Source organism: Pinus tabuliformis, chromosome 2_1 (genome assembly GCF_031772625.1).
Source record: "Pinus tabuliformis cultivar Carrire ecotype Pingquan chromosome 2_1, CPIR1, whole genome shotgun sequence".
In the NCBI taxonomy this organism is placed as follows: domain Eukaryota; kingdom Viridiplantae; phylum Streptophyta; class Pinopsida; order Pinales; family Pinaceae; genus Pinus; species Pinus tabuliformis.
Genome location: NC_142299.1, coordinates 552,268,530 through 552,280,736, shown reverse-complemented (window position 1 = coordinate 552,280,736; position 12,207 = coordinate 552,268,530). Strand labels below are relative to the sequence as shown.

General features: G+C 34.9%; 1 long non-coding RNA gene across 2 annotated transcripts; it reads right to left on the bottom strand.

Annotated features, from left to right (window-relative positions):
- Positions 1-6,000: 6,000 nt before the first annotated feature.
- LOC149201559 (uncharacterized) lies at positions 6,001-10,326 on the bottom strand. 2 transcript variants are annotated; one of them, XR_016253438.1, is made up of 3 exons: positions 9,885-10,326; positions 6,266-6,393; positions 6,001-6,099 (listed from the first exon to the last, which is right to left on the bottom strand). It is a non-coding gene; the product is annotated as an uncharacterized LOC149201559 (long non-coding RNA). The 2 variants fall into 2 exon arrangements; XR_016253439.1 differs by lacking the exon at positions 9,885-10,326 and adding an exon at positions 7,410-7,498.
- Between the last annotated feature and the right edge of the window lie 1,881 nt (positions 10,327-12,207).

The window sequence follows — 12,207 nt, the reverse complement described above, 5'->3', positions numbered from 1 at the left end:
ATGAATTCATAGGATGCATCTGGGTTTGCATGTGATCACGTTCTAGCGAAATGTTACAATTTGTTTTAAAAATTTAAACCAAAACAAAAATCTTGATTGCATTCAAAAGTACAACTCACTTGGCTAAGGGAAGCAATTAGAAAGTTTAAGGAGGTCAGCTTCCAGTACGTAAAGAGATAAGGAAATATGGTAGTAGACCTATTGGCTAATATTGCAATAGAGGAGGAATAGAAGGATCATACCTAAACACAAATTCACTGAACTTAGCTGAAGGAGAGTGGACGTCAAGCTTCAAAAATTGGTCCAATCAAATTGCAATGATCTTTAGGAAGTCTTTTATCTAAAGTTCATTTGTCTTGTTTCAATCCCCTAATTTCAGAGGCATTTCAAAGGCCCAATATTCCCCAACATTACTATGGGTTACGGTCCAATCATGTGAGCTTTTTTAGAAGGACCTTGTTTTAATTTGAGAATTTATGAGAGAGATACCACATAGAATTCCAAGGTTGAAAGTAGATCAGCTTAATAATTTCAAAGGGTGGAAAAAGCCATGCAAGGCTATAAATTTAATAAGAATACTCCTGGCCAGCTCAAAGAGGGAGAAATCTTGTTGCGCAGGAATTGTAAAGCCATGAGGAGGAATTTAGAAGGACCTGTTTTAATTTGAGAATTTATGAGAGAGATACCACACAGAATTCCAAGGTTGAAAGTAGATCAGCTTAATAATTTCAAAGGGTGGAAAAAGCCATGCAAGGCTATAAATTTAATAAGAATACTCCTGGCCAGCTCAAAGAGGGAGAAATCTTGTTGCACAGGAATTGTAAATTGTTCAACTCTATGTTTGTATCCAGTGATCTGTCATTTTACTTGAATGTGAAAAGAAGTTTTGTAAGATGTGGAGATCCTTCAACAAAAGAAACAAGTAGCATGCAAAATTCTTTGCATACCGATCTCAATGAATTCTCAAATACTATTTCATCCGATTTTTATTGTCAAAAGAACATGATACAACTTCATCATATTGAGATGTCCAAATCTGTCATAGACATTATTGATTGCATTCGAACGGATTCTGAAATGGTTTATGAGTTAGATAATGAGTTAAAAATAATAGTACATACATTTCTAGACCTGAAAAAGCTTTGTACTCTACATGTTAATCAGGTATATCTAATGAGTTTGATCAAGGATAGGGTTTCCCAAATAGGTTCCTTGAAATATGATACAACTTTGAGAGGACTAGGCACTATGATTATATTATAGAAGACAACTTTTGATGTTTGTTTCTAAGTGTTTAGGGAGCATATCTATATTTGATAAAGTTGGTTCAAAGCATAGAGTTTTTGGAAGATTATATAAAACTGCCCTATTCTTTGCTTAAATATGCCTTTCTTGACCATCAATAAGAACTTTGGATGTAACAGCACCAAAATAGAGAACTTTTGGAGGAGAGTCTACCATGGACTTCATTTCCATTTTCTTATACATTTGGTTAGATGTACCTAATTTGTTTAACACATATATAATTTTTTCTGAGTTCCAATATGATGCTCACTAAAAACAAACAGATAAATCTGATGCAACCTTGCACCAATAAGTATCTGATGTAGCCTTGCACCAATAAGTAAACGATGTAACGTTTCAATTTAAAACAACAGCATTGGTCCACAGTAAAAAAGCCTTCAAGAGCCATCCATTTCCTCCAACTGGCTACCTCGAACATCTTATCAAGTGATATGATACAACCTTGGCTTTTACACCAACAGGTATAACGATGTAATCATTCAGTTAAAACAGCAGAACTTGTGCACAGTAAGACAGTAATGAAGGGTTATCTACTTTCTCAAATTGGCTACACCATTTTTTTAGCTGTTGAAAATGCATCATATACCACATTAAAAATCAAAGAGATCTGGTGATTGACAAAATATTTTGTAAAAAAATTACTTGTTTAGATTATAACAAGCAGATCATTGTTTACACAATGGATCACAAAAAGTCCATTTGTAAGGGAATAATAAACCAGACATAGGAATGTAATTTTCTTCCTTAGAAGGCAATCCAATCAATCAGATCTCATTTCAACTTTAAAATAAAAATACACTTAACCGGTCAAAACCTAGATAAGCTAGTAACCCATCAAATTCACTATACCTGCTAAAAACAAGACGTCCGAATGTAATTTTCTTCCCTCGTTTTGTATTCAGGGACGGCTCTTCCCGGAAGACAGTTCAATCAGATCTTATTTCAATCTTTAAAATAAAAATATCCTTAACAGGTCAAAACCTAGGTAAGCGAGTGAACCTTTAAATGAATTTAAAGCGTCAGTGAGTTTCCCTCAAATTACTTTCTTGTTGAAATCCCAATGAGTTGTGTTTGAGTACTTAAAACCCTACAATAGAAAAAAAAATCATCAAACAACCCTCTGATTCATCTTAAGATTCCAAACCATTATCTACCAGAGGGCATTCTAAATTCTGTACACCTATATAATATACTGGTTTGGAATTAAACAAGAAGCATACCTGCTCAGGTAATTACCCTTCACAGAAATCTGAAATCATGCATTTCATCTCTTCCGGTCCGCATCGAACCAAACAAAATAAAATCAACCAATCCAAAAAAGGGAAAAAAATAAAAGAAAATTCAACAAGCACCAGCTGGTAAAAGAAAAATCGACAAAAAAAATGAACAGTGAAAGCCAAAAAATAACAAGCACAAGCCAATTCAAAGCAATGCAGAATACAGAAGAAGATGAGCTCAAAATAATAAGATATAATTTGCTTGCAACTCTTATATAGCAACTCCATCTCAAACAATCATAAATTTGCCCCAACTTCTAGTTCTTTCCCACTTCCACTTTAATCTATATTTTAGATTTTATTTTATATTCATATCCACCGACATGGCCAGTGCTCTGCGATTCAAAATTTGTTTAAAAAATCGCAAATATTCTAAGTGATTACAGTCGATGGTGATTAGGAAGCAGTTCTGAAAGATTTCCAAACCAAAACCTTCGGATTGCGTTTTTAAATGGAAATATTTTACAGGGACATGAGATACTTTAATATTTACTGTTTTTCTAAGATATAATGTACATAGCTATGCATAGTCATTTAATTACCAAACTCGTTTCGAACATGCTTGAACAGGATTACAGAATAGAAGCAAAAGCAAGAAACCTGGCCTGGCGCTCCTCCTCCTGCAGAAAAATCTGCCATGCGCGGCCCTCCCCATCCTCCTGGCCCTCCTCCTGCAGAAAAAGCTCGTGCAGCACAGGACGGACTGGCTAGGTAGACGGACGGGCTGGGCTGGGTTTAATTAATTTTTTAACTAATAACTGTTTTTTAATGTTTTCTTTGGACGACAGAGAATTGTTGAATCGTTTAACAATAGATCTAATGGTTAAGATTAGGACAGGAAGACATTTAGGGGAGTTCATTTCAGAGGGAAACGCCTTACAGCGTAAATATAAAAGTATATTTATAAATAAAAGGGTAAGTATTTTAATTTACCATTATAATTAAATCTCTAAATTGTACTATTTTATGTAAATTAAAAATTATGATTAATAAAATTATTATATAATTTTTTTTAAATAATTTTTTAATTTTATTTATTTATTTATGTATTTATTTTTATTTTTTTTGCGTTGTTGTTATATTGATTTGGTATTGAATTTATTCGAAGTGGCGTGAGAGTAGTTATGGTAAGAGCCTCAGGTGTAAACTTCTCTTTTAAGAATCTGGTTATATGAGATGGAGGTTTTGGTTTAAGCCATCAGATGCAAGCACTTCATTGATCAACTTTGGCTCAAGTTGTGTGGATATAAACAAAGACGATACCTCCCTAAGGCAGTCGAGGCTCTAAAATACGAAGTAAAATCAAACAAAATTGAGAGATACATCTAGCATGTGAAGGATTACACCTTAATATGCAAGTTCATTGATATGTGGCCAATGGAGAGAGCATTGGTTGGATGGACCCAACAAAATGGTAGCTAAAGGAACACTTTGATCTTGAGCTTGGAGCAAAGGGTTTCATTATAGTGATTTTTGCAAATCTAGAAGACATAAACAATGTATTCGAGAACAACATGTATTTTTTCAATAATGTGGGGTTATTCATGAAATTCTGAAAAGAAAGTTACAACCTAGAAAAGGAAAAATTGCCAGTAGCCCCATTTTCTTATGCCAAAAGAATATCGAGAGGAGAAAATCATAGAAGGCATTGGAAACATGATTAGAGATTTTGTGAAAATATCCCCATTTTCTTATGCCAAAAGAATATCGAGAGGAGAAAATCATAGAAGGCATTGGAAACATGATTAGAGATTTTGTGAAAATATCTAAAGTGACCGAGCGAGGACACTACACCTCATGTAAGGATATGTGTGTATATGAATATCTCCTTACCACTTTCAAAATCAATCGAAATCTCCTACCATGATGAAGTTTAGCAACAACCTTTGGATTATGAGCATGTATTGTTTAGATGTCATAGGTGCTATGAATACAACCATCTCTTCAAGGATTGTCCCCTGAATCTCACAGAGGAAGCAAAAGAAAATCAACATAAATTAGACCATGAGGGTTTTCAGAAAGTCCAACCTCATCGAAAAAACCCTCAAGCACAAAATGTGGCAACGCCATAGGAGCCTCTTCAATGTGTTGATTTTTCCTTAGGCCCTAGATCTGGTTTGAGGCTAATCACGCACACAAGCACACTAGAAACCCTCAACTTACAAGCACTTAACAACCACCCTGTTTTCCCATCAATTCACACATTCTCTCTCAACAATCATGGAATGCTAATCCATTTTAAGAGATCTCCAGAAAAAAATAACACAACTTTGAACAACCATAACATTTGTTTGTAACATCAGAACTGTGCAATATGAACAATTCTGGGGCTCTTAAAAGATCTACAGACTAATGCAAAAGAAATTCAATTCTTGGTTCCTCAATTGCGAGATACAACCTTGGCATCTTATTTAAAGTATTTTTCATCTCTATACTTTTAAAATAGAATAATTATTTATGCTTACATCTAGTATTCTCCTCTATAAAAGAAAAGATTCCTTTCATACATGCAACATCATGGGCCTCAGTATATTCATTCATGTGTCTCACCAAGATACACAATCACAGAAATGAGAAATTACTTGTAAAGTTCAAACCATAACATTTGCATGTAACATCAGAAGTGTGCAATATTAACCATTATTCTGGGGCTCTTAAAAGATCTTCACATTCGTGCAAAAGAAATTCAATTCCTGGTCCCTCAATTGCAAGGTACAACCTCTGCATCTTATTTAAGTATTTTTCATCTCAATACTTTTAAAATAGAATAATTATTTATGCTTACATTCAGCATTCTCCACTATAAAAGAAAGGATTCCTTTCATACATGCATCAAAGGCCTCAGTATATTCATTCATGTGTCTCACCAAGATACACAACCACAGAAATGAGAAATTACTTGTAAATTTTGCAACTGACATCAGTTTTTGATAAAATAAATTTCTAGGCATCAGTGTTTCCGTGGCCAAAATTACAAATAAGAGATTGAACACCTGAAAATAATTAGCATGCATACTGTTACGACTCGAGATAACTGGATATGGTGAATTAACCAATGTTGCGAAAATCGTTATCGGGAGTAAATCAGCGAGGAGAAAAATTGTAAAAATCGGGATAAAATCGGTAAAAATCAGGAAAAAAAATCATGATTTTTTCTCAAAAATTCATGATTTTTTACCAAAAAATCGCGATTTTTTCAAAATGAAAAAATCACTGAATTAATCGCGCGATATTATCGGGAAAATGAAAAAATCACGATTTTTTTATGTTATCGTGATTTTCGCAACACTGAAATCAACACACTAATACCAAGCAAACACCTAGTTCCATAACATCTAGAGAAGCAAGAAGATGAGAAGAATGTTATACATCTAAGAATAGTTAGTCACAACAGACTAAGTAGAATGCAATTATTGTTAAAATAGATCTAACAATGAATCCTTTAAAAAAATTATACCTTGGAGAAAAAGGATCCACACAGCTCTGGAGCCCTATACCATCTTGTGGCAACATAGTCCTGCACTTCATCAAATATATACATCTTAAAAATGGGAAATTTACTAACTAAAGTACAACAATCAAAATCAAACAGAGAATTCAACAGAAACCCTGTCAAACTAGATATAACAATATAGCAACTTATTAGATTTGGATCTGTATAATATAGATTTAAAATAGTATACCGTCCAGAAGATTGTTGTGGGCATGTCATTGAAGGCAACTCTTGCTAAGCCAAAGTCACATATTTTTAGCTTGCAATCAGCATTTGCCAAAACATTCTTCGGTTTCAAATCCCGATGATACACATTTGCTACAAGAACATAAAGTTGACAAATTAGAGAATAGAATTCACATTTCTTCTTCCATACTAAGTTCCCTGAAATGGGAAGGTGCTTCACAGTCACAATAGATTCTTAAAAACGCAGTTAAAACTTAACAGGAATATTTGAACAGGATCGATGTCCTAAACCAGATACCCTTTAGTACACAAACGAGAAAGAAGCATATGCACTTCACAAAACACTAAAATATATATTTTTGGAAGTGAATAAAGCACAATTGCAATGTGCAACTGCTTGAAATGATTTGTAAATACAATGCATGGGGAAAATACAGAGATCAAAATTGTGAATCCTCAAATTGACTAACTCTTGCAGTTACAGATGAAAATTTGAGCATTTGAAGATTGAACCATTATTCTGAAGGATTGATTTCTAATCACTGAATCAAACTAAACTGGTTTGAGGGTTAACGGGCCACATATGTCAAATTGTGGTCAAAAAACTGATCCTTAGACTTGTGAACAATTACAAAACAACAATGGGCCCCCTATGCCTATAGTGGACATTACCATGGTGAAATAAATAGGGACTTCAATCAAGAGTATAAATAGCTGATGTGCCAGAAAATGATTAAAATAATTATTGTTTAATAACTTGTATATTGCACTTGGATTGTCAATACATCTGTAATGCAGAAATACATAGAAAGAAAAGAGCATACAGAATGATCTCATGGTTCAGATTGTTTTATCTATAAAACTGGAGGAAGGCAAAAAGGAAATAGGCTAGCCGCTATACATACATATTAATTTTCACACAGTAATTATGTGTTAAAAAATAGTGAGAATAAATTAAAATTAGACAAAACCCCTACAACATAAAGCAAAAATCACAATCTTAACAGAACAGTAACCGAATATTGCCTACTCACATAAACAACACATATATCTAGTGAATATAGTCAACAATGAGCATGCATACACCATTTCCCAGGTTTAAAGTTTAAACTTATTTAGAAATAAGAATATTAGCAAAAGAAAGCTACCAGTATGTATGTACTTCAGAGCTCATAGAAGCTAGTACAAGAAAAATTGATAATGTTCTGGCTCAAGTCATCATTTGCCTTAATAACCTGGTGTAGATCTAATTCCATAAGTTCAAATACCACATAAATGTCTTTGAATTCTCGCCTAGAGGGCGGTAACATAATGTGCTTGATTTCGACAATATCAGGATGCCGCAGCAGCCTCAGAAGCTTAATTTCATGTAAAATCCGGGCTGCATCAGAAATATGTTCAAAGATATCATTTATTTTTTTTATTGCAACTTTCTCCCCAGTGTGAGTATCAATTGGAGAGCATACAACGCCGTAGCTCCCTTTTCCTATAACCTCCTGAATCTTGTAGCGACTTGCTTCACCATATTTAGTGAAAAACTCAACCTCTGTAGGGGTCTGCATCAGGTGAATTGCATCACAATCAGATTTTAAACCTTACATCATCTTCATAAAATGTGATCTGTGATAGAAACCTGAATATTTGAGTAAGAAGCGGATAATAAGATCTAACAGCAAGAAAAATATTAAGCAGAGCAAAATAACAGGTATGATCTAGGCCTGAAATTTCCATGGCCAGATTTTCTCCCAGATGAAAGAAAGCTAACAACATTCCCTCAAAAGCATGAAAACGGTATCGAAATTGAACTACTGTGAGTAGTGACAATGCCAAAGGTTGCTTCATTGAACACTAGCAGCTAAAACATATACAAGAGTAGGAACATTGGGTTTGAACAAGCCTATGTAATTCACAATTATGAGCTATTTCATTATTGGGACACCAGCAAATAAATTATTTTCCAGCTAAACATCAAGAAAAGAATTATCAGTACAACACATGACTTAATGCCTATGACCTCATTTAAAAAAGGTACAGCTATAACTAAAAATTTGAACGGAGGTCTGAACCAAACTTCAAAGTATTACCCGAACTGATTTATCTTCATGGCAAAGTAGGATGTTCAGTTAAAATTTTAAACGGAGACCTGAACCAAACTTCAAAGTATTTCTGGAACTGATTTATCTTCATGGCAAAGTAGGATGTTCAGTTAAACAAAACAAACTGAATGAGAAAGATTTGCCATCCTTTGTTCGAATACAGTATCAAACCAAAAAAGTGGGATCAATTTAAGCCTATAAGGAACTAAACATGCAAAATATGAGACGATGGAACTATCCTTGCCTCAAAACAGCAGAAAGCAGAATTCCCTAACATTTGGGTGAAAATTTAGTGTTCTTCAAAGAGGCATGTGAAGCATAACTGGAGGAAAATAATATTTTGCCTAAGATTGTGAAGGTGAACACCCATGAATTGACAGTCAATGAAAAGGTCCAATGCATCAATCACCTGGGTAAAATAAAAAACGACCACAATAAGCTGGATTCTTTAGGTCAACGCATGTCCAGATGTCCATATCTCTATACAGTCTGTTATAGCGCACAGATCTTTGTGATCAAATTCATGATTTAAATGACATAATTGATGAAGAGATTTCGATTTTCAAGACTGAATGCATGATTTTCCTTCTATAATTTGAATAGATGCAAACAAGGAAATGCGACCCTGCACAATGTGGCATGTTCTAAAGGGGAAATTCTTTAGGTCAAGAAACGGAAGGGAGTCCGAAACATAATATTCTAAAACCGTTACAGTTATTAGATGCCAAACATGACAAAAAACACCTCCCAACTAAAAAGGGTCGTGATGCTTGAAAGGCCATTCCATAGTATGGCTTCTGTTAATTTCCTCTTTAAAAGGGAAAACTATGATAATATTTTTTGATCAAAGAAGGGCAATGCATATTCAGTGTCAAGCTTTTTATTCTTATTGGTTGGTTCATCAATTCCAGTAGCCCTGTGAATGAAAACAAATTTTGATGAGTTACACAACAAGGAGCCCTTCAGATTAAAGGGAAAGTCGCAATCATTAATGATAGGTGAAAGGTAAGTGATAACCTTACCTTCTAGTCAGGTAAGACAACCACAAGCAAAAAAGGGTCCACAAGTCTGACCTCAAGAGATTTCATGACATTTTTAACAAATAAGGTTAATCGATATCAACAATATACCGATACCCACCCCTTGCTATTCCATGGAGTCATTTCAATTTTAGAGTATCGGAATATCAATCCACATGCAGAACATGGTCTTACCCAACATGAAATGGGGGTGTACCTCAGTACTAAAGGAGCCCAACGGCAGGGGGCGGGACCTAGATTTGTTTCACATCCTGTTAAATTTTTAACACAGAAACAAAAACAACATGGGCCCTAATGCCAAAGGATAATTCTGGCAATGTGACACTATATTCTCCATCTGCTGCAGAACATCCAGCTTATAAGAATCCCCTACGACACACTTAAACAAACCCAAATTTCATAAAGGGCAGTATGAAAAGAAAAAGCAGCATGTCTTGCAGTAATCGAATCACAGACATTAAGATCAACCCCAGACCAAGGTACTTACTTTTCTTCTCTGATCTTGCTGCATAGTTCTTTGTCTCTGTTCACTTTTAGATCCACGCTGTATTCTTATGTCCTGATACAAGGCCAATGCCTCAACTATCTGCGAACCTTCCTGGAACCGCAAATACCAAATCTTTTCACATGGGCAGTGCTTCAAATGAGAGGAAAAAATCAGCCTTTTCTCAGCTTGGTCTGTACGTCAGCCACATTTGACCCATCTGCCTCTGCTTCTGATAAAAAACCCACTGTTTATCTTGATCCTGCCATTAATAAACAATTCTAGATCTACTCTCCTGCGCTCAGTCATAGAGAAACAACACAAGCCCATGGCCTGCAAGGCCTGCGAGTGCCTGATATCTGCATTGCCAGAAAAACAAGAAAAAGCAGGAAAATTGTCCTTTCGGCCCCTGTACTGCCCGTCACTCACTGATCTTCAATGTACTCGATCGTAGGGGATTGAGATTTCATGACATTTTTAACAAATAAGGTTAATCGATATCAACAATATACCAATACCCACCCCTTGCTATTCCATGGAGTCATTTCAATTTTAGAGTATTGGAATATCAATCCACATGCAAAACATGGTCTTATCCAACATGAAATGGGGGTGTACCTCAGTACTAAAGGAGCCCAACGGCAGGGGGCAGGACCTAGATTTGTTTCACATCCTGTTAAATTTTTAACACAGAAACAAAAACAACATGTGCCATAATGCCAAAGGATAATTCTGGCAATGTGACACTATATTCTCCATCTGCTGCAGAACATCTAGCTTATAAGAATCCCCTTATTGCGATTTCATGGAATATACTTCATCACATCGATTGGTATAATTGTATTAATTCTATTTATTAGCTATCTTGATTGCAATGTATGGATGGTTGTTTTCGGCCAGGCTCAAACATCTCTGTGTTGTTGGGGTTGCCATTGTGGTGTATTTAGTGACTATTTTGATGTGTTTATGTTGAAAATTTATAACCTTCAAAAGCATTTTTAAGTTCATTGTTATTCAATAAGTAGTGTACTTTGTGAAAGACAATGGAGATCAGTGGATCTTCTCATTTTCTGTGAACAATACTAGAGTGCTCAAGCTAGTGTGTACAAAGCATATCACAGCAAGATATATTCATATTTTGCATGTGCGAAGTATGAATTATGCTCACATATGGAATTTTTAACAGTGTTCTTCTATGAGAAAAGTATGCCTTTACGTTTTGATGCAGACACCTCCAATCTGCACAGCACTCTGGTCCTCAGGTTTCCACAAGGGTAGACTTACACCACCCATTTAAACCTAACATAAATGTCAAAGAACACTTCCCGTGATCTGAAAAGGGGTTAGTAACTATAATAGAGAATAGGTTGTGCAAGCTTTAGCAGAGGGATCAAATGAAGATTTCCAATCTCAAAACCTGCAAACAAGTTTACAGCAGAAGAGATTTAGCGAAGAATTACGTGATGCTCTATTCCTACAAACAATTGCGGTATTTATGAATGCAAACCACTAAAATATTTAGTTTGGGGATGAATAATCTACAGGGGAAGTTTGGACACTTTATATTGTTCACAAAGTCTTGATTTTATGTTTATATTTTGTTATTGCTAAGAATGAATGCAGCAAACTTTCATCTCTGTTTCTACTGATATTGGGTGGCCCATGAGGCAAGGGCATAAATTGTGGTGCATTGTATCTCTACTTCTACTTCTTTTTTTTCTGTATTTGCCTGTTTGTTATAGCAAATGTGCATTCATTTCATTGCATAGAGCATTTTGCAAAGTAAGATTCACATAAGATATCTAAGGATGAATTGAAAATAACCTATACGAGGAGGATAAATGTGGTAGTGTCATGGATTGCATAATAACATATGGCATACAGGTTTGATGGTAACTCACTATTTCTACCTTTGACAATGGACTTTGAAAAGATGCCCATCCTATATGTAAGAAATTTTTGTTTTAAAGATTTTTTGAATTGATAATTCGGGATCTTGAAGTCAAGACTTTTTACTAAATGTCTTTTCTGGATACCTTAGAGATGTAACTATTTTTGTACTTAGCTATTGTCTAACAATTATAACAGTTAGTGAATTCCATATTGTAGGACATATGTTGGAAAGTCAATTTTTCGTTGTTCCTAGAATTTTAGAGTTGACCTTTCCTGTATTATTATAAAACCCTGGCCATTGACAGTGATTTCTAAATTATAGTTTTGCAAATGGACATCACTCCCAGAGTAAAAATATTCAATGTTCAGGAAGAAAGAGTACCGGGTGTTGTGGGGTGAAGTTTGGGGGTGGGTCTTTGGATCAAAACATCTC